Source organism: Triticum aestivum, chromosome 1B, assembly GCF_018294505.1.
Source record: "Triticum aestivum cultivar Chinese Spring chromosome 1B, IWGSC CS RefSeq v2.1, whole genome shotgun sequence".
Lineage (NCBI taxonomy): Eukaryota > Viridiplantae > Streptophyta > Magnoliopsida > Poales > Poaceae > Triticum > Triticum aestivum.
In genome coordinates, this window is record NC_057795.1 from 343,914,764 (window position 1) to 343,919,402 (window position 4,639).

Below are 4,639 nucleotides of genomic sequence, written 5' to 3' on the forward strand. Positions count from 1 at the left end.
CCCATGTGTCCTCGGGCTCTTTTCTCATTATAAGAAATTGTCCAGGCTTATCCTTTGCTACAAAGGGATTGGGCCACCTTGCTTCACTTTATTTATTTTCATTGCCTGTTACTCATTACAATTTATCTTATCACAAAACTATCTATTACCTACAATTTTAGTGCTTGCAGAGAAAACCTTACTGAAAACCGCTTATCATTTCCTTCTGCTCCTCGTTGGGTTCGACACTCTTACTTATCCAAAGGACTATGACAGATCCCCTACACTTGTGGGTCATCAAGACTCTTTTCTGGCGCCGTTGCCGGGGAGTGTAGCGCTTTTGGTGAGTGGAACTTGGTAAGGAAACATTTATATAGTGTGCTGAAATTTTCTGTTGCTTGTCATTATGGAAACTAATCCTTTGAGGGACTTGTTCGGGGTATCTTCACCCCGACCAGAAGAGCAAAGAGTTGCTCCTCAACCTACTGAACTTTTTGAAAATATTTACTTTGAGATTCCTTCAGGTATGATAGAGAAACTACTAGCTAATCCATTTGCAAGAGATGGAACATTGCATCCCGATTTACACCTTATCTTTGTGGATGAAGTTTGTGGATTATTAAAGCTTGCAGGTATTCCCGATGATGTTGTCAAAGGAAGGTTTTCCCTTTATCTTTGAAGGGTGATGCATTAACATAGTATAGGCTATGTGATGATACGAGATCTTGGAATTATAAACGATTGAAGTTGGAATTTCACCTGAAGTTCTATCCTATGCATCTTGTTCATCGTGATCGTAATTACATATATAATTTCTGGCCTCGCGAAGGAGAAAGCATCTCTCAAGCTTGGGGAGGCTTAAGTCAATGTTATATTCATGCCGCAATCATGAGCTCTCCAGAGAAATGATTATTCAAAATTTTTATGCTTGGCTTTCTCTCAATGATCGCAACATGCTCGATACTTCCTGTGCTGGTTCTTATATGCTAAAGACTATTGAATTCAAATGGGACTTATTGGAAAGAATTAAACGCAACTCTGAAGATTGGGGTTCCGACGATGGTAAGGAGTCAGGTATGACACCTAAGTTTGATTGTGTTAAATCTTTTATGGATACCGATGCTTTTCGTGGATTTAGCGCTAAGTATGGACTTGACTCTGAGATAGTAGCTTCTTTCTGTGAATCTTTTGCTACTCACGTTGATCTCCCTAAAGAGAAGTGGTTTAAATATAATCCTCCCGTTGAAGTAAAAGTAGTTGCACCTATTACAGTTCAAGAAAAGGCTGTCACTTATAGTGATCCTATTGTTCCTACTACTTATGTTGAGAAACCTCCTTTTCCTGTTAGGATAAAGGATCATGCTAAAACATCAGCTGTTGTTCGTAAGAGTAATACAAGGACTTATACACCTCCTGAGCAAATCAAAGTTAAACCTAGTATTGCTATGGTTAAAGATCTCTTGGATGATGATTTAGATGGGCATGTTATTTGTTTCTGTGGTGAGACTGCTAATATTGCTAGACCAGATACTAAGATACATAGACCTGTGGTAGGCATGCCTATTATTTCTGTTAAAATAGGAGATCATTGTTATCATGGCTTATGTCATATGGGTGCTAGTGCTAGTGCAATACCCTATGACTTATATAAAGACATTATGCATGACATTACACCTGTTGAATTGGAAGACATTGATGTTACTATTAAGCTTGCTAATAGGGATACCATTAAACCAGTTGGGATAGTTAGAGATGTTGAAGTCTTGTGTGGGAAGGTTAAATATCCTGCTGATTTTCTTGTTCTTGGTTCCCCACAAGATGATTTATGTCCCATTGTTTTTGGTAGACCCTTCTTGAATACAGTTAATGCTTGGATTGATTGTGAAAAAGATACTGTTACAATTGGCTTAGAGGGTATGTCTCATGAGTTTAATTTTGCTAAGTTTCATAGACAACCTCGTGATAAAGAATCACCTAGTAAGGATGAGATTATTGGTCTTGCTTCCATTGCCGTGCCTCCTACTGATCCGTTAGAACAATATTTGTTAGACCATGAAAACGATATGTTTATGAAGGAAAGAAGGGAAATAGATGAAGTGTTCCTTAAATAGGAACCTATGCTGAAACACAACCTTCCCGTTGAAGTTCTTGGGGATCCCCCTCCACCCAAGGGTGATCCCGTGTTTGAACTCAAACCATTACCTAATAATCTTAAGTATGCTTATCTTGATGAAAAGAAAATATATCCTGTTATTATTAGTGCTAACCTTTCAGAGCAAGAAGAAGAAACATTATTGAAAACTCTAAAGAAGCACCGTGCTGCTATTGGATATACTCTGGATGATCTTAAGGGCATTAGTCTCATGTTATGCCAACACAAAATTAATTTGGAGGCGATGCTAAACCAGTTAGAGATCCTCAACGATGACTCAACCCCAAGATGAAAGAAGTGGTAAGAAAGGAGATACTAAAGCTCCTTGAGGCAGGTATAATTTATCCCGTTGCTAATAGTGATTGGGTAAGCCCTGTCCATTGTGTTCCTAAAAAGGGAGGTATTACTATCGTTCCTAATGATAAAGATGAATTGATCCCGCAAAGAATTATTACAGGTTATAGGATGGTAATTGATTTCCGTAAATTAAATAAAGCTACTAAGAAAGATCATTACCCTTTACCTTTTATTGATCAAATGCTAGAAAGACTATCCAAACACACACATTTCTGCTTTCTAGATGGTTATTCTGGTTTCTCTCAAATACCTGTGTCAGCGGGGGATCAATCAAAAACTACTTTTACTTGCCCTTTCGGTACTTTTGCTTATAGACGTATGCCTTTTGGCTTATGTAATGCACCTGCTACCTTTCAAAGATGTATGATGGCTATATTCTCTGAATTTTGTGAAAAGATTTGCGAGGTATTCATGGATGATTTCTCCGTTTACGGATCCTCTTTTGATGATTGCTTGAGCAACCTTGATCGAGTTTTGCAGAGATGCGAAGACACTAGTCTCGTCTTGAATTGGGAAAAGTGTCACTTTATGGTTAATGAAGGCATTGTTTTGGGGCATAAGATTTCCGAGAGAGGTATTGAAGTTGATAAAGCTAAAGTTGATGCTATTGAAAAGATGCCATGTCCCAAGGACATAAAAGGTATAAGAAGTTTCCTTGGTCATGCCTATTTTTATAGGAGGTTCATTAAGGACTTTTCTAAAATCTCTAGTCCTCCGACTAATTTATTGCAAAAAGATATTCCTTTTGTCTTTGATGATGATTGTGTAGAAGCATTTGAAATACTTAAGAAAGCTTTGATCACTTCACCTATTGTTCAGCCACCTGATTGGAATTTACCTTTTGAAATTATGTGTGATGCTAGTGATTATGCTGTAGGTGCTGTTCTAGGGCAAAGAGTTGATAAGAAATTGAATGTTATCCAGTATGCTAGTAAGACTCTTGATACTACCCAGAGAAATTATGCTACTACTGAAAAATAATTCTTAGCTGTTGTGTTTGCATGTGATAAGTTTAGACCTTATATTGTTGAATCCAAAGTTACTATTCACACTGATCTTCCTGCTATTAAAAATCTTATGGAAAAGAAATATGCTAAGCCTAGACTCATTAGATGGGTTCTCTTGCTCCAAGAATTTGATTTGCATATTATTGATAGAAAGGGAGCTGAGAACCCCATTGCAGACAACTTGTCTAGGTTAGAGAATGTTCTTGATGACCCACTGCCTATTGATGATAGCTTTCCTGATGAACAATTAGCGGTCGTTAATGCTTCTCGTACTGCTCCTTGGTATGCTGATTATGCTAATTACACTGTTGCTAAATTTATACCTCCTAGTTTCACATACCAGCAAAAGAAAAAGTTCTTTTATGATTTAAGACATTACTTCTGGAATGACCCACACCTTTGTAAAGAAGGAGTAGATGGTGTTATTAGACGTTGTGTACCTGAGCATGAACAAGAACAAATCCTACACAAGTGTCACTCTGAATCCTATGGAGGACACCATGCTGGAGATAGAACTGCACATAAGGTATTGCAATCTGGTTTTTATTGGCCTACTCTCTTCAAAGATGCTCATAAGTTTGTCTTATCTTGTGATGAATGTCAAAGAATTTGTAATATTAGTAGACGCCATGAAATGCCTATGAATTATTCTCTTGTTATTGAGCCATTTGATGTTTGGGGCTTTGATTATATGGGACCTTTTCCTGCCTCTAATGGTTACACACATATTTTAGTTGCTGTTGATTACGTTACTAAGTGGGTAGAAGCTATTCCAACTAGTAGTGCTGATCATAACACCTCTATCAAAATGCTTAAAGAAGTTATTTTTCCGAGGTTTGGAGTCCCTAGATATCTTATGACTGATGGTGGTTCACATTTTGTTCATGGTGCTTTCCGTAAGATGCTTGCTAAGTATGATGTTAATCATAGAATCGCATCTCCTTATCATCCGCAGTCTAGTGGTCAAGTAGAGTTGAGCAATAGAGAGCTCAAATTAATTTTGCAAAAGACTGTCAATAGATCTAGAAAGAATTGGTCCAAAAAACTTGATGATGCATTATGGGCCTATAGAACTGCATACAAAAATCCTATGGGTATGTCTCCATATAAGATGGTTTATGGAAAAGTGATTCATTTACCTCTT